Source organism: Heterodontus francisci, chromosome 22 (genome assembly GCF_036365525.1).
Source record: "Heterodontus francisci isolate sHetFra1 chromosome 22, sHetFra1.hap1, whole genome shotgun sequence".
Taxonomy (NCBI): Eukaryota; Metazoa; Chordata; class Chondrichthyes; order Heterodontiformes; family Heterodontidae; genus Heterodontus; species Heterodontus francisci.
In genome coordinates, this window is record NC_090392.1 from 77,403,497 (window position 1) to 77,422,243 (window position 18,747).

The following is an 18,747-nucleotide window of genomic DNA, read 5'->3' on the forward strand; positions in this document are numbered from 1 at the left end:
TTAATAATTACAGCTGTCTTCCTCTTGCTCTCCCCCTCAAAATAAATTGGCAAGGAGTTACCGAAGTAATTTATCAAGCACGTCAGGATTAACCTGACCCTTGGTGATCAGCTTGTCTTCATACTTTACTCCAGAGACATTTGTGGCTTTACAACAGATTTCTACAAGACCAGTGGGTAATGAATAAACATTCATCTCTCAATACAACCTGCCCCTGATGTAAAAATTCTTTTTTCGCTTGAATGACTCAGGGGATTTCTTTATATAATATTAATTCTTAGAGTGTGAGAGGTGCTGGCTAGGTCGGAATTTATTGCCCATCCCTAATTGTCCTTGAGAAGGTGGTGGTGAGCTGCCTTCTTGAACCGCTGCAGTCCATGTGGTGTAAGTACACCCACAGTGCTGTTAGGAAGGGAGTTCCAGGATTTTGACCCAGTGACAGTGAAGGAACGGCGATATAGTTCCAAGTCAAGATGGTGTGTGGCTTGGACGGAAACATGCAGGTGGTGATGTTCCCATGCATCTGCTGCCCTTGTCCTTCTAGGTGGTAGTGGTCACGGGTTTGGAAGGTGCTAATGAAGGAGCCTTGGTGATTTGCTGCAGTGCATCTTGTAGATGGTACACACAGCTGCCATTGTGCATTGGTGGTGGTGGGAGTGAATGTTGAAGGTGGTGGATGGGGTGCCAATCAAGTGGGCTGCTTTGTCCTGGATGGTGTCGAGCTTCTTGAGTGTTGTTGGATCTGCACCCATCCCGGCAAGTGGAGAGTATTCCATCACACTCCTGACTTGTGCCTTGTACATGGTGGACAGGCTTTGGGGAGTCAGGGGATGAATTACTCGCTCCAGAATTCCCAGCCTCTGACCTGCTCTTGTAGCCACAGTATTTATGTGGCTGGTCCACTTTAGTTTCTGGTCAATGGTGACCCCCAGGATGTTGATAGTGGGGGATTTATCAATGGTAATGCCATTGGACATCAAGGGGAGATGGTTAGATTCTCTTTTGTTGGAGGTGGTCATTGCCTGGCACTTGTGTGGCACAAATGTTACTTGCCATTTATCAGCCCAAGCCTGGATGTTGTCCAGGTCTTGTTGCATATGGACATGGGCTGCTTCAGTATCTGAGGAGTCGCGAATGGTGCTGAACATTGTGCAATCATCAGTGAACATCCCCACTTTTGACCTAACGATGGAGGGAAGGTCATTGATGAAGATAGTTGGGCCTAGGACACTACCCTGAGGAACTCCTGCAGTGATGTCCTGGAGCTAAGATGATTGACCTCCAACAACCACAGCCATCTTCCTTTGTGCTCGGTATGACTCCAACCAGCAGTGAGTTTTCCCCCTGATTCCCATTGACTTCAGTTTTGCTAGGGCTCCTTGCTGCCATACTCGGTCAAATGCTGCCTTGATGTCAAGGGTAGTCACTCTCACCTCACCTCTTGAGTTCAGCTCTTTTGTCCATGTTTGGACCAAAGCTGTAATGACGTCAGGAGCTGAGTGACTCTGGTAGAACCCAAATTGAGCATCAGTGAGCAGGTTATTTATTTTATTTAGAGATACAGAACTGAAACAGGCCCTTCGGCCCACCGAGTCTGTGCCGACCAACAACCATCCATTTATACGAATCCTACATTAATCCCATATTCCCTACCACATCCCCACCATTCTCCTACCACCTACCTACACTATGGGCAATTTGCAATGGCCAATTTACCTATCAACCTGCAAGTCTTTGGCTGTGGGAGGAAACCGGAGCACCTGGCAGAAACCCACGCGGTCACAGGGAAAACTTGCAAACTCCGCACAGGCAGTACCCAGAACTGAACCTGGGTTGCTAGAGCTGTGAGGCTGCGGTGCTAACCACTGCGCCACTGAGGAGGTGGCTCCACAACTATCCCCATCCTCAATGATGGGGGAGCCCAGCACGTTAGTGAAAAAGACAAGGCTGAAGCATTTGCAACCATCTTCAGCCAAAAGTGCCGAGTGGATGATCCATCTCAGCCTCCTCCTGAGGTCCCAGCATCACAGATGCCAGTCTTCAGCCAATTCGAATCACTCCACATTATATCAAGAAATGGCTGAAGGCACTGAATACTGCAAAGGAAATGGGCCCTGACAACATCCCAAGTGTAGTACAGAAGACTTGTGCTCCAGAACTAGTTGTGCCTAAAGGCCTGCTCAGGTCAGGGGAAAAAAACCCGACCCAAACCCGACAGAACCACATCGGACCCCAGCCCGACCCGGCCCGAGTCCCTCCAATTTTTCCCGCACCCGACCCGACCAGACCCGACCACCAGAATGTTCCCTTCACCTTCCTTGCGACTCCCAATCTGCAGGAAGCTGCAGCATGAGCGTGATGACGTCAGAGAGACACTCACTCGCTCACTGCGCAGACTCACAGTTATGCTCCTTGAAGTCCCGGACTCCCAGCTCAGGTAGGTTTTTTACTTTTAACACTGCTTGCTGTGTGTGCCCGACCCAGACCTGGCCCGACCCAATCCAAGCCTGAAAGCCGGACCCGGAACAGCGACCCAACCCGACCCGAGCCCGACAAGTCGCTGGGTCCCGTCGGGTTCGGGTCAGGTAGCAGGCCTTTAGTTGTGCCCATAGCCAAGTTGTTCCTGTACAGTTACAACACTGGCATCTACCTGACAATATGGAAAATTGCCCAGATATGTCCTGTCCACAAAAAGCAGGAAAATCCAATCCGGCCAATGACTGTCCCATTTGTCTACTCTCAATTATCAGCAAGGTGATGGAAGGTATTGTCAGCAGTGCTATCAAACGGCACTTACAAGCAAGGGGGTGAAAGGTTATTGGGGGTAGATGGTAACATGGAGAAATCAGTTCAGCTGTGAACTTATTGAATGGTGGAGCAGGCTCGAGGGGCCGAGTGGCCTACTTCTGTTCCTAATTCGTATGTTCGTGTTCGGTACCACTCACAACTCCTCAGATACTAGTTTTAGTTTAGAGATACAGCACTGAAACAGGCCCTTCGGCCCACCGAGTCTGTGCCGACCATCAACCACCCATTTATACTAATCCTACACTAATTCCATATTCCTACCACATCCCCACCTGTCCCTACATTTCCCTACCACCTACCTATACTAGGGGCAATTTATAATGGCCAATTTACCTATCAACCTGCAAGTCTTTGGCATGTGGGAGGAAACCGGAGCACCCGGAGGAAACCCACGCAGACACAGGGAGAACTTGCAAACTCCACACAGGCAGTACCCAGAATTGAACCCGGGTCGCTGGAGCTGTGAGGCTGCGGTGCTAACCACTGCGCCACTGTGCCGCCCCCAAGAAGCCCGTGCCCGCATGCAGCAAGACCTGGACAACATTCAGGCTTGGGCTGATAAGTGTAAAGCAACATTCACGCCACACAAGTGCCAGGCAATGGCAATCTCCAACAAGAAAAAAATCTAGCCATCTCCCCTTGACGTTCAACGGCATTACCATCACTGAATCCCACGACATCAATATCCTGGGATATACCATTGACCAGAAATTTAACTGGACCAGCCATGTAAAAACTGTGGCTGCAAGCGCAGGTCAGTGGCTGAGAATTGTCTGGCGATTAACTCACCTCCTGACTCCCCAGAGCCTGTCCGCTGTTTGCTGTGAATGTAATTGACTGAATCTGTCGCCCACTCTGAGCTAAGATGGAACTGTCGCTAATTAACTAACTTTTTCCTCTCTGGCCTTGAGTACTCCATGACAAGAGATTTGGGGAAATCAGTCTCCAACAGTGATGACCGTCTGAACTCGACATCTGTCAATGCTTAACTCAGCTTCCCCTATACACCAGTGGTCGAATGCTGCAAGCGGAACAGTAGAAACCAACCACAAGCTTAAAACATCTTGCAAAGAGTGCACCGGTGCACAACCCTGGGAGACCCAACAGAGAATCATGCTCAGTATCCCAGCACAAGGACTGCGAGAATGGAATGAATGAAAATAATTTAATTATAGATCCTGAAATAGTTTCATATGAGGCTCAGGTCTGCCCAAAAGCCACATTGATGCTGGTGGAAGTTAATTCAAACCATTGTGAAAAAATTGATGATCTGTACCCTGCAGTAATCTGTGCTTAGTAATGTCACAGCCGCCTGTAAGATTATCCGTGCGGTGGGAGCCTTACAATTATTTTGTTCCCCACCCTCCCACCCCAACAGTTTTCTCCTTTCATTCCTCTCCGGTACGTCTCACTGGGACCGGCCACACTCTCATATCTTTCCCATTCTTCATGTGAACCCTAGGGAGATATCACCCATCTCCACCCCTTCCTCAGCCCATCTGCTGCTGAAACCCTCATCCATGCCTTTGTTACCTCCAGACTCGACTATTCCAATGCTCACCTGGCCGGCTCCCCACTTTGCATCTGGCATAAACTTCAGCTATTCTAAAACTCTGCTGCCCGTATCCTAGCTGGAACCAAGTCACGTTCTCCCATCGCCCCTGTGCTCGCTGACCTACATCAAACCTTAGTCCAGCAATGCTTTGTTTTCAAATCCCTCCATGGCCTTGTCCCCTCCTTATCTCTGTAACCTCCTATAACCCTCTGAGATATCTGGGCTCCTCCAATTCTGACATCTTGAGCACCCCCGATTTTAATTGTTCCGCCATTGATGCCTGTGTCTTCAGCTAGAGGCCGGCTCGGGTCTGCAAAAAAAACCCCCCACCCAAGCCCGACAGAACCACATCTGACCTGAGCCCGTCCCGGCCTGAGTCCTTCCATTTTTTCCTGTGCCCGACCCGACCCAACCCTGACCCTCAGCAAACTTACCTTCGGTTTTTCACTTTGTTGCTGATCTGCACAAGCTTAAAATAATTGTAACAAAACCACCTTTCTAGTCCAAAAATTAAATTAACATTGGAGCCACATATCTGTGATTGAGCATGTCTGACCCGGCCTGACCCGAGCCTGAATGCCGGACCAGGAGGTGCGAGACACATGTCGTCAGGTCCCGTCGGGTTCGGGTCAGGCCTTCAACTACCTAGGCCCTAAACTTTGGAATTCCCTTGTTAAACCTCTTCACCTCTCCCTCTGCCTTTAAAAGGTGCCTTATAACTGACTTGTATGACCAAGCATTTGGTCATCGGTCCTATTATGTCCTTTTGTAGCTCTGTGTCAAATTTTGTTTGATTCCGCTCCTGTGTAGCACCTTGGGATGCTTTACTGTATTAACGGCGGTATTATTCTTCTTCTTTGGCCTCCATATCTCGAGAGACAATGGGTAAGCGCCTGGAGGTGGTCAGTGGTGTGTGGAGCAGCGCCTGGAGTGACCATAAAGGCCAATTCTAGAGTGACAGGCTCTTCCACAGGTGCTGCATAAAAATTTGATTGTCGGGGCTGTTACACAGTTGGCTCTTCCCTTGCGCTTCTGTCTTTTTTCCTGCCAACTGCTAAGTCTCTTTGACACGCCACACTTTAGCCCCGCCTTTATGGCTGTCCGCCAACTCTGGCGAACGCTGGCAACTGACTCCCACGACTTGTGATCAATGTCACAGGATTTCATGTCGCGTTTGCAGACGTCTTTAAAGCGGAGACATGGACGACCGATGGGTCTGATACCAGTGGTGAGCTCACTGTACAATGTGTCTTTGGGGATCCTGTTATCTTCCATGCGGCTCACATGGCCAAGCCATCTCAAGCGCTGCTGACTCAGTAGTGTGTATAAGCTGGGGATGTTGGCCGCCTCGAGGACTTCTGTGTTGGAGATACGGTCCTGCCACCTGATGCCAAGTATTCTCCGGAGGCAGCGAAAATGGAATGAATTGAGATGTCGCTCTTGGCGGTATAACGGCGGTATATAAATAAATAAAAGTTGTTGTTGTTGTTACATGCAACCTCTTTAAACTGTGCAAGATTATAGCCCAGAGATTCACTGCATATTCTACATTTCTGAATTCATTGACAGACATTGACAGAATGGGCGGCACAGTGGCGCAGTGGTTAGCACTGCAGCCTCACAGCTCCAGGGACCCGGGTTCGATTCTGGGCACTGCCTGTGTGGAGTTTGCAAGTTCTCCCTGTGTCTGCGTGGGTTTCCTCCGGGTGCTCCGGTTTCCTCCCACAAGCCAAAAGACTTGCAGGTTGGTAGGTAAATTGGCCATTATAAATTGTCACTAGTATAGGTAGGTGGTAGGGAAATATAGGGACAGATGGGGATGTTTGGTAGGAATATGGGATTAGTGTAGGATTAGTATAAATGGGTGGTTGCTGGTCGGCACAGACTCGGTGGGCCGAAGGGCCTGTTTCAGTGCTGTATCTCTAATCTAAAAAACATGCAGTCATTCTCTGGAAAACTCTGATTAGCCTCTGCACCAATCGCCCTCAGGGCTCTAGTTAATGCTGTTAATTTCACTCCTGTCCCGCTGCCCAAGGTGTTTTCAGATTTTGCAGCCAGGAGCTCTTTCCTCTTGATGTCCTTCCAAAGAATTAACAGTGGAAGGGCACAGAGACAGAAGCCTAGAGGCATCATTAGATGCTGCGTTCAGAATTGCAAAAGGGTGTAGGGTTTACAGGCAGGTTGACTGAATCTGCTGTACTTTTGCAAGCTGCCAGTGCCACTGCCTCACAGCTTGGTGTACGATAGCACAGTGGTAATGTGATTGGACTAGCTATCCAGTGAATACAAGTTCAAATCGCATCATGGGAATTGGAATTTAGTTTTCTTTTTAAAAAGCTGGTGACAAAATCAGTATAAGTTATCATGAAGTTGTTAGATAGACATAAAAACTTCCTTTAGCGAAGGAAACCTGCCATCCTTACCCAGTTTGGGCCTGTACATGACTCCAGTCCCACACTAATGTTGTTGACCTGTAACTGGCCTCTGTAATGGCTGAGGCAGGCAATGGAGGAGGGGCAATGTGAGCCAGCCTTGTTAGTGATGCCCACAGCCTGAGAATGCAGCTTCTGTACATAGTCACCCAACAGGGAGAAATAACCTGATCCTTTGCAGTGATGCTTAATTTGCCCAAACCATATTCAGCCAAATCTGATTTTGTATATGTGTTCATGGGATGATGACATTGCTGGCAAGAGCAGCATTTATTGCCCGTCCCTAATTGCCTGTGAGAAGATTATTCACACGGACCTCTGCAGTAAACTCTCTCCATACCCCTCTCCCGTCCCACCATTTCTCCCCATCTCTCGCACTCTCTCCATACCCCCTTTTCCCCTCTACACTTTCTTGCCATCTCCCAGCGGCTGCTGACTGTTGCTGGAAGACGGTGGGTGTACTATAACTACCCTCTATGTCCTTGGGCTACAGAGAAAACAAAAAGCAGACAGAGTTCCTATCCCTGATCTCTACCCCTTCACCCCTGCTAGAGAACTTGCATTTCTATAGCACCTTTTCACAACCTCAGGATGTACCAAAGCACTTAACTGCCAATGAAGTACTGTCACTGTTGTAATGTAGGAAACACAGCAGCCAATTTGTACACAGCAAGCTCCCACAAACAACAATGCGATAATAGAGTCAATGAGTCTTAGAGTTATAGAGCACAGAAACAGGCCCTTCAGCCCATCGTGTCTGCACCGGCCATCAAGCACCTATCCATTCTGATCCCATTTTCCAGCACTTGGCCTGTAGCCTTGTATGCTATGGCGTTTCAAGTGCTCATCTGAATACTTCTTAAATGTTGTGAGGGTTCCTGCCTCTACCACCCCTTCAGGTAGTGTGTTCCAGATTCCAACCACCCTTTGGGTGGAAAAAAATTTCCTCAAATCCCCTCTGAACCTCCTGCCCCTTAACTTAAATCTATGCCCCCTGGTTATTGACTCCTCTGCTAAGGGAAAAAGTTTATTCCTATCTATCCTATCAATGCCCCTCATAATTTTGTATACCTCAATCAGGTCCCCTCTCAGCCTTCTCTGCTCTAAGGAAAATAACCCTAGCCTATCCAGTCTCTCTTCATAGCTGAAATGCTCCAGCCCAGGCAACATCCTGGTGAATCTCCTCTGCACCCTCTCCACTGCAATCACATCCTTCCTATAGTGTGGTGACCAGAACTGTACACAGTACTCCAGCTGTGGCCTAACCAGCGATTTATACAGCTTATAATGACCAGATCAGCCATTTTTAATCATGTTAATTCAGCGATAAATATTGGTTTAGACACTGGGAAGAACGGCCCCCTGCTCTTCTTCAAAATAGTGCCAGCAAATCTCTTACATCCCACACGAGAGAGCAGTTGGAGCCTCATTTTAATGTCTTCCAACAGTGTACTCAGGGATGAAAAGCTACCCACTGAGCTAGCGAGAGACCTTGTTCTGTACAAATTGACTGCCGCATTTCCTATATTACAACAGTGACTACACTTCACAGGTAATTCATTGGCTGTAAATGTTGTGAGATGACCTTTAAGAAGGGACCCCTTAAGGAGCTATAAGTGAAGGTCACCTGAAAAAGTGATGTCAGGTCACACATGATCAGAGAGTTGTGGGTGTAGTCCAGCAGAGTGAGGTGCGTTTCGATGTGCTCGTGCAGTAATTGTTTGTATGTATACATGTTCTAGTTAGGTTAAAATAAAAACCTAAAAACATTTTCTTTGGATATTACTTGTAATCCTGTGAGTCTTACAAAGTTCACATTTCAAAGGAACAAGTAAGATCCATCTTTCTTTAAATAGCATCCGAATTTCAATCTGGGAAGTGGGGGTTGTCCTTTTAAGATTTGAGAATGTTAAGAAATAACCTTTCTTGACATACAGGAAGACTGTGTAACTGACTCATGATCCCTGAGAGCTCGGCTTCCTCACTGGGAGTGTGGAATCATGCCTATTAAACCAAAACTATTGCTGTTTCTATCAGCATCAGATCTTAATTTTGAGCTGGAATCCGTTACCAAGGAGACTGGCTGAAGCCAGATACTTGGCCTATTCAAGACTTCTTTTTTATACTGGCATTTGTCTGGTATGGATTCTGGGATCTGTAAGACATCTCTCTGCATTCACATTGCTAAATCCAACTCCCTCATCTAAAGTTTTCCATAGGCCACGGGGATAGAGTTGCCAACTCTGGTTGGATGTATTCCTAGGGGTTTCATTACATGACCTCCAACCTCCACTGCTCTGCCCCCACATTCCCGCCATTGGTCGCCCGACACATCCATCGTCATGGTGCCCCGCCTTCCCACAGCCAATGGAAAAGCGAACAAACTCTTCATTATCCAGTCGGTTGGTTATTGACTGTCAGTCAAACAGCCTTTCCCCCCACCATCTTCAATATTTTTATAAATCAACAACAAAACTGTGCAAATTTCACAACCACAATTTTGTTTAATGGCCCCTTTGATTTTCCTCCTGGGTTTCGCTCACATCAGTGCCCTGGAGATTAGTCTGTCATTCCTGGAGACTCCAGGACAATCCTGGAGGGTTGGTAACCCTACGTGATGGAGATCAGGCAGATAAATTCGTCAGTGACGATGGCAAGAAGCTGATTGGCAGACAGCGGTCTCTGGTATACAACTACCGGCTGTAGTGAGAAGACACTAAAGCTGATATTTGAGAAGGAAGAATTCAACCTGGTTGAAGGGATTTCTTCATCAATGATTAAGTAGTGAGTTTGAATGGAATGCATTTCCCCTCCCCCATTAGCTCTGAGACCTTGTCCATCACTGGGTCTGGGGCGAAGGGACTAGCTGAACAAGACGGGGAGACTGATAAAAGTCATTCAAAACTCTGCTGCCCGTATCCTAACTCGAACCAAGTCCCGTTCACCCATCACCCCTGTTCCCACTGATCTACACTGGCTCCCGGTCCGGAAATACCTCAATTTTAAAATTCTCATCCTCGTTTTCAAATCCCTCCATGGCCTCTTCCCTTTCGTTCCATGTAATCTCCTCCAGCCCCACACCCGCCGAGATATCTGCCTTCCTCCAATTCTGACCTCTTGTGCAACCCCCACTTCCCCCAACCATTGGTGGCCGTGCTCTCAGCTGCCGAGGCCCTAAGCTCTGGAATTGCCTCCCTATCCACCTCCAGGAAGACCTTCAACCCACCTCTTTGAGCAAACTTTTGGTCACCTGTCCTAATATCTCATGTAGCTTGGTGAAAAATCTGTTTGATAACACTCCTGTAAACCGCCTTAGGATGTTTTACTATGTTAAAGGCACTATATAAATGCAAGTTGTTGTAGATTAACACTGATTTCAAGGGAAAGAACCCTTCATAGAAACATAGAAAATAGGAGCAAGAGTAGGCCATTCGGCCCTTCGGGCCTGCTCCACCATTCAAAAAAGATCATGGCTGTTCGTCTAATTCAGTCCCCTGTTCCCGCTTTCACCCCATAATCCCTTGATCGCTTTGGCATTAAGAAATATATCTATCTCCTTTTTGAATATATTTAATGACTTGGCCTCCACTGCCTTCTGTGGTAGAGAATTCCACAGGTTCACCACCCTCTGAATGAAGAAATTTCTCCAGCCTGCTCTCATGTTGAGCTAGTTTTATGGTTTATTAAAATTCAAAATTGAATAGTAAAGGTATAGATTAAGGTTTAAAATTACATATTACAGCTTCTAATGGTTTGCAAGTTCCATCTTGCAGACTGCTTCGCTGATGCAGTGTGGATCTGTCTAGCTGCCTCATTGCAATGTTGATGTAGCACTTACTTGGATTCAGGGACTGTGTCCAAACTCTCATGTAGAAACTGATTTATCACTGTCCATTCTCATTCAGCTATTGAAAGCACCGAAACACTCAAGCTTCAGCAACAGGTCTCATCATACTGTCAGAATGACTCACTCTTCTGTCATGAAACGTAGGCTTTCAAACTAGGATTCACACTGAGCTCAGAGAGTCAGGTCCCCAAGGACATCATAAATCTGCTGTATGTCATTCGATTTCTGTATTTTTTATACTTGGTGAGATAGTATCACACTTTGTGTTCCTGTTTACTAATTAATGGTTCTGAATGATAGTATTGATAGCAGATACTCCTTTCCGCCCCTGGAGTATGTCAATATTTACAGGTGATCCCCTGGAGTGTGTCAGTATTTACAGGTGATCCCCTGGAATGTGTCAGTATTTGCAGGTGATCCCCTGGAGTGTGTCAGTATTTGCAGGGGGTCCTCTGGAATGTGTCACGAATTCCGTGGTGTCCCAATTTGCAGGGATGGGATTGAGGTCACTGGGATGTGTAAATATTTACATGGGAGCACCTAGCACAGGGGAGATGGAAACTCACTGTCTGTAATGAATTGCTCCAGTTAATATCTGCTGAACCTGCTGCAATGTGAGATGAGATGTGACACATTAGTTAAATAGTCCTTAGATTTAGTTTTCCATTTTATTAGCCTTTGAGAAGCACTACCCGTGAGGGAGCAGTTACTCACTGTAAATAGAGTAGGCGAGAGAGGAGTAGTTATGAAAAATTGATTTTGCAATGTGGAATCTACTGCCAAAGTTCTGAGAGGTCCGTGAGTATGTGAAGGTGCAGCAAATGAGTAAAGTCAATTCAACACTTTAGGATTTGTCTTATGATTCAGATCGAAGGACACCATCGGTTCAGACCATCCCTGTCTCCCTCCTGCTTGGACACTGAGCCTTTTACCCCTCTGGGGCTTCGAAGAGTGAGAGGTGATCTCATTGAAACATATAAGATTCTGAGAGGTTCTGATGAAGGGTCACTGACCTGAAACGTTAACTCTGCTTCTTCCTCCACAGATGCTCCCAGACCTGCTGAGTATTTCCAGCACTTTCTGTTTTTACCTCAGATTTCCAGTATCTGCAGTATTTTGCTTTTATTAAGATTCTGAGACGGCCTGACTGTGTACATAGATGCTGAAAGGTTGTTTCCCCTCGCTGGCGAGTTTAGAACACGGGGTCATAGCCTCAGTATAAGTGGTCGGCCATTTCAGACTGGGACCAGGAGGAATTTCTTCATTCAGAGGGTGGTGAATCTTTGGAATTCTCTACCTCAGATTGCTGTGGTGGCTCGGTCGTTGAGTATATTCAAGACTGAAATTGATCGATTTGTGGATCAAGGGATCTGAAGGAATCAAGGGATATGGGGATAGGCTGGGAATGTGGTGTTGAGGTAGAAGATTAGTCACGGTCGTACTGAATAGCAGAGCAGGATCAAGGAGCCATATGACCTACTCCAGCCCCTATTTCTTATGTTCTCAATCCCCTGTTGAGTTAGGAATCTGTCCCTTTTCTTTTTGAATGCTTCAGCTAATACTACTTTCAACACACTGGCAGTCTAGGCAATGCAACTCTGCATTACTCCAAACTGTCTTTAACTTTCAGTTCCCCCTACCACCCCCAACCAATAAATATGTTCCCTTCTCTTACAGCTCAATCCTTTCCAACCTTTGTGTGTGGGGTTCTCCTTAACAAACCCCAGAGGAACCCTTTCCCTCACTTCCAAAAGATAGCATCACTAATACAATGGGGAACAGGAAAACCATGAAGTGTTTTACTGTTAATGTACAGCAGCAGAAATAACAAGATCAAGGGCAGCAAAAAAGCATAAAATGCAAAATTCTACACGGCGATACTACTCCCTGTGATTAGCACGGCTGGGAGTCCCAGATCATGGACAACAACATCTTGCATTTATATAGTGCCTTTAACGTCGCAAAACGTCCCACGGCACTTCACAAGAGCATTATCAAACAAATTTTGACACAGGGCCGCATAAATAGACAGGTGACCAAAAGCTTGGTTAAAGAGGTAGGTTTTAAGGAGTGTCTTAAAGGAGGGAAGCGAGGTGGAAAGGTTTAAGGCGAGAATTCCAGAGCTTAGCGCGCAGGCAACTGAAGGCACTGCTGACAATGGAGCGATGAAAATCAGGGATGCTCAAGAGGCTCGAATTGGACTCCAGTGTGCCAATTGGCTGCTGAATTTCCTACATTACAACAATGATTACATTTCAAAAGAACTTCATTGGCTGTAAAGTACTTTGGGATGGCCTGAGGTCATGAAGATGCTATAGAAATGCAAGTTATTTTCCTTTGACTCTTAATTGCCCTCTGAAGTGGGCGAGCAAGCCACTAATTTATATCAAAAGTACAAAAAACACAGGACCGCCACGGCCAAGAGGGTGGCTCATTACCACCTCTCAAGGATAATTGGGGATGGGTAAAGTATGCTGGCCTTGCCAGTGACGCCCACATCCCAAGAATGAATTACAAAAAAGTTTAACATTTTATAAAAGGAAAACTAAACTCTCATTCCAGTTTTCCATTGGGAAGGGATTAATTGCAGCTGCAGGGGACCTGAGCTTTACACTGAATCTTAGTTTCCTGTTTGGGTTTTGAAATGATTTTCATTTGAGTTCTGAACACAATACTGACGAAATTCTTAATCTTTTGTTTGTTATCCTGCTAACACACGAGTCCCAAAGGAAGAAAGCTTTCTGTGGTTAATTGATTCATTTGATCATATCTTGAATTACACCATTTGATGCCTTTCCCCCTCTCTTATCTCCATTTGTCTCTGAAAAACGTTGATTTGTTTCTGATGCTTCGACGGAAACTAACTGCCCTGCATTGCCTCTCAAGTGATCACTCTTCATGTGTGATTCCGAACAGCAAGCGATGCCAGGTTATTCAACTGTAAAAGGCACCACGAGGAGGCTAAGGTTGTCCTTACCCACTGTGCACAAGTGCAAATGCACACAAACAGGCATGTACACTTCCACACACGTGAACTTGCATGTACATGCACATGCACAGGTGCATACACACATTTTCCGCTGGATTTCGATTAGTAGTGGGAATAATAAGGCCAATTATAGCACAACTACTGCTGCTCTAGTTGAGACCACCAAACTCAGCACAGACCGGGGATAAAACTTGGGGTCCTCCCAGCTCTGTAATGCTCATTATTATTCACCGGGGGCGTTACTTTTTTCAAAAGTAGAACAGATACATCAAAATCGGTAAAATTGACCAAGTTATTCTCCCAATCCTTCATAGTCAGAACCAATGAAACCACGGCAACAGCGGAGACTTTTACAAAACCCAGGCACTCCCAGCTGTGGTGATCACTGACTGGGATTGCAGATATTAGCAGAAGTGATTTGACATTAAGAGGAGTGGGATTTGTATCACTCCATCACCTTCTGACCTCCCTTGGAAAACAGAAGCTTTAAGCAGATGTAAATTGCACAGGATGCTTCATCTCGACAGATAAGAAAAACCCCAGCTAGTTAACCAGCATGACCTCTTGCCGAATGCTTGCTAAAGGTGCTTTTTAAAAAAACATTGAATTGAAAAGGCTTCGACAGCGTGCTGTAAACTGATGGATGAAAGAAGACATTTGCCCTTTCAGTCACTGCCTGGTCTCCTGCTCAAAGCAAAATCTAACAGAACTTTTATATTACAGAGGAGTCTCGCTGATGGGAGAAACTTGGGTTTATAAACGTGTTGTCTGGAATTAGTCAGCAGTCTGAGCAAGTTGCAGGTGTGGAACAAAGATCTGATCTGAAGGGCCTTTGATGCCGGATTCCACATTCTGGGTGAGCAGAGCTGAGACAGGGACCTATCATCTCCGAGCCCTGCTCGAACCCATTTCACCACACTTAGCAGAGGGCTTGTTGGAAGACCATCGGTAAATCTTGGGTCAATAGAAAAACCAACTTATTTTCCATGGCTCTGTCCTGTCCACAAAAAGCAGGACAAATCCAATGTGACCTATTACCGCCCGTTAGCCCACTCTCAATCATCAGCCAAGTGATGGAAGATTTCACCAGTGGTGCTACCATCGACAAGATGCACTGCAGCAACTTACCAAGACTCCTTCAACAACACCTTCCAAACACAACCTCTACCAACTAGAAGGACAAGGGCAGCAGATACATGGGAACACCACCACTTGCAACTTCCCCTCCAAGCCACACACCATCCTGACTTGGAACTATATCGCCGTTCCTTCACTGTCGCTGGGTCAAAATCCTGGAACTCCCTTCCGAACAGCACTGTGGGTGTACCTACCCCACATGGACTGCAGTGGTTCAAGAAGGCAGCTCACCACCACCTTCTCAAGGGCAATTAGGGATGGGCAATACCAGTGATGCCCACATCCCATGAATGAATGAACAATAACCTCTTGTCTGGGTCTTGTGATGAGTCGGGGCGCAGTCTTGTTGAAAGTGTGGATTTCACCTTGTTTTCATTGGGGTCTACTGTTGGTGGGAAGAGTTAACACTTGCCAGGCATCAGAAACACGGCTATCAACATAAAGAAATCCTTATTCATATCATTTGTCCCCTTGTTGACTGCAGGCTGGTGTCCCTCCGTATCCCTCCTTCCCAAATCCCAAGTGAGAATCCAGCTCTCACTGAGCTGGGTGACTCCTCCCTCAGTCAGAATCATTTCCACTGAAAGTCACTGATTGACATGAATCTGCCACAATCACAGTGCCCAGGGTGACTTTTGGTGCAAAGTGGCAAAACTGTACAATTGTTGTCAAGCAGATTTCAGTCAGCTTTACAAAGAGTCGAAGGATAAGCATCCCATGTATAGAGTGAATCACACCATAAAAATCTAATTGATAGAGCTAGCTAGTTAGGGAGGGAGTTCCAGGATTTTGACCCAGCGACAATGAAGGAACGGGGATACAGTTCCAAGTCAGGATGGTGTGTGACTTGGAGGGGAACTTGCAGGTGGTGGTGTTCCCAAGTGCCTGCTGCCCTTGTCCTTCCAGATGGTAGAGCTAGCCACAGCATAAGGATCCCATCGAAAGAGGGCATCGTAGCAATCCCATTGATAATGGGAATCAGACCACAAGGAACCCAATAAGTGAGGGTATCACAAGTCCCATTGATAGAGAGAGTCACACTGTAAGAATCCCTTATCAAAGATGGAGCCACACTATCAGGATGCATTTGACATCAAATTTGGAGTAAATTCTGACGTCATCACATATTTACATACACATCTTATCTTCACTAAAACAACACTTTTAAACATTTGAAAATTAATGAAATGAAATAACTTGAGCTTTTAAGTATAGCTGGAATTTGATAAAGCCGACACATTCAGCACCAATTTTAAACAGCTGTTTCTTTTGTTTATTGGCTCAGTTTCAGTTTGATTGAACCAGTTCGAGTTGATGAGGATCTGAGACTGTTTGCTGTTTGATCTATGAATGGGGGACCTCATTGCAATGGCTCATGTGGATCACATTGCTCACATCAAAGCCTCAGACAAACTCTCAATATCGTCAGTCTGTACAACTAAATGGAAAACAGCCCCTTCATATACATTGGGATTTCCAGCTCATGTATTTAAATCGAAGACTGTCGTGTGGGGAATGAAGAGACAGAGAGAGATAGACAGAAATAGAGAGAGAAAAAAGAACTAAGGGACAAAGGCGCAGAGAGAGAAATAGAGAGAAGGACGAGAGATGGTGATAGAAAGATACAGGTACACAGAGATAGAGAGACAAAGTGAGTAAAAGAAAAACAGTGGGATAAACACCAGAGAAAGAGCCAAGTGGAGAGTGGGAGAGAGAAAGAGGCACAGAGAGGAAAAAGTAAGGAAATGCAGAGAAAGGAGCAAAACACACAGACACACACACACAGACACATAGACAGACAGCAAAACACACATAGACCACAGATACTCAAATACTCACACTCACACACTCACAGACACTCACACACACTCCCAAACACACCCAAACAGACACTCAAACACTCACACACAAATACTCACTCTCACACACACACACATATCCAAACATTCACACACACACACTCATGCAGATGTACATACATACAGACACAGACACGCACTTACACACAGACAGAGACACCCAAACACTCACATACAGTCACAGAAACGCAGAGACACATACACAGAATACACACACAGACATACACACACAAAGAGACACACACACACACACACACACACAGGCACAGAGGGAGCCACACACACAGAGACACATGAATCAAGAGAGACTCACACACACAGGCACAGAGAGAGCCACACACACACAGACACAGAGGGAGCCACACACACACAGACACATGAATCAAGAGAGACTCACACACACAGGCACAGAGAGAGCCACACACACACAGACACAGAGGGAGCCACACACACACAGACACATGAATCAAGAGAGACTCACACACACAGACAGAGAGAGAGAGAGAGACACACACACACACAGACACAGAGAGAGAGAGACACACACACACACAGACACATGAATCAAGAGAGACTCACACACACAGGCACAGAGAGAGCCACACACACACAGACACAGAGGGAGCCACACACACACAGACACATGAATCAAGAGAGACTCACACACACAGACAGAGAGAGAGAGAGAGAGAGACACACACACAGACACAGAGAGAGAGAGAGACACACACACACAGAGAGAGAGAGAGAGAGAGAGAGAGACACACACAGACACAGAGAGAGAGAGAGAGAGACACACACACACACAGACAGAGAGAGAGAGAGAGACACACACACACACACACAGGCACAGAGAGAGCCACACACACACAGACACATGAATCGAGAGAGAGACACACACAGGCACCTACACAAAGATGGCAGTGGGCAACACAAATAAAATAAGACAGAAACAGACACACACACATGTAGGGACAGGGGTGCTCACACAAAGAAAGACTGTGAAACACACACAAAGAGAAAGGGCAAAACACAAAGAAACAAAGAGCGGCAGACGGAGAGACTTGTAAATCTGTCAGTACACTTTTCACTCACCTTTCTCCTGGTTCCAATCACGAGGCTGACAGCACAGGCTGCCCGTCTCAACTTAAACCCTCCGTTGCCCTCAGTCCAAAAAGAGGTCAGTGCCGTGCTCCTGAATTCAAATCAATCCCAATGTTTCTCCGGAATCTTCCCTCTTCCCTCCCCCTCGCTTTTCACAATTGAATAATAAGTCCTCAAAGCCACGCCAACTTGTTCCAGACAGGAGTAGTAATTTCAGTGACACTGCTTTGTGACAGGATGAGATTGTGTGTGTTGGTTAAGTGGGGGGCGGGGAGCGGGGGAAGAGGGTGAGGGGGGAGGGGAGTCAAGCTGGATGGTGGCTGCAGCTGATTCTATTCGAAGGGTTGGCCCTGCCAGTGCAGAGCAGCGAGGAGCGAGCATTCCTCTGTTGGTATGAGCTTTGCGAGGATCCAGTTTCATTGCCACTAACCTCGCTGATGATCTCCTCCCCCTCCAAAAGCACTCTAGCTATCTCCCTCCTTCTCCTCCTCCTTCCTCACCCTACCCCAACACTATCTAAAAATATACTGATTCTCTTAGTTAGACAGAAAGCCAGGCAGACAGCCAGAGAGACACACATAAACAGACAAAAAAACACACATAGTTTAGTTTAGAGATGCAGCACTGAAACAGGCCCTTCGGCCCACCGAGTCTGTGCCGACCATCAACCACCCATTTTATACTAATCCTACACTAATCCCATATTCCTACCACATCCCCACCTGTCCCTATATTTCCCTACCACCTACCTACACAAGGGGCAATTTATAATGGCCAATTTACCTATCAACCTGCAAGTCTTTTTTGGCTTGTGGGAGGAAACCGGAGCACCCGGAGGAAACCCACGCAGACACAGGTAGAACTTGCAAACTCCACACAGGCAGTACCCAGAATTGAACCCGGGTCGCTGGAGCTGTGAGGCTGCGGTGCTAACCACTGCGCACAGAGACACACACACAGAGGGACACACAGATGCACAGAGAGAGACATACACACACAGACCGAGAGACACACAG

The 18,747-nt window shown here is 46.6% G+C and overlaps 1 protein-coding gene across 15 annotated transcripts in view; it reads right to left on the reverse strand.

The window, feature by feature from the left end:
- Window positions 1-18,747, reverse strand: part of phldb1b (pleckstrin homology-like domain, family B, member 1b) — a 355,881-nt gene that overhangs the window by 190,170 nt on the left and 146,964 nt on the right. Inside the window, exon 1 of one of the 15 annotated variants that reach the window (XM_068054123.1) lies at window positions 17,723-17,972. The exons of the other annotated variants lie outside the window; for them this stretch is intronic. The gene's annotated coding sequence lies outside the window, so the exon portion shown is untranslated. Of the gene's footprint in view, window positions 1-17,722; window positions 17,973-18,747 lie in introns of those variants that run through there. 15 annotated transcript variants of the gene reach the window in all.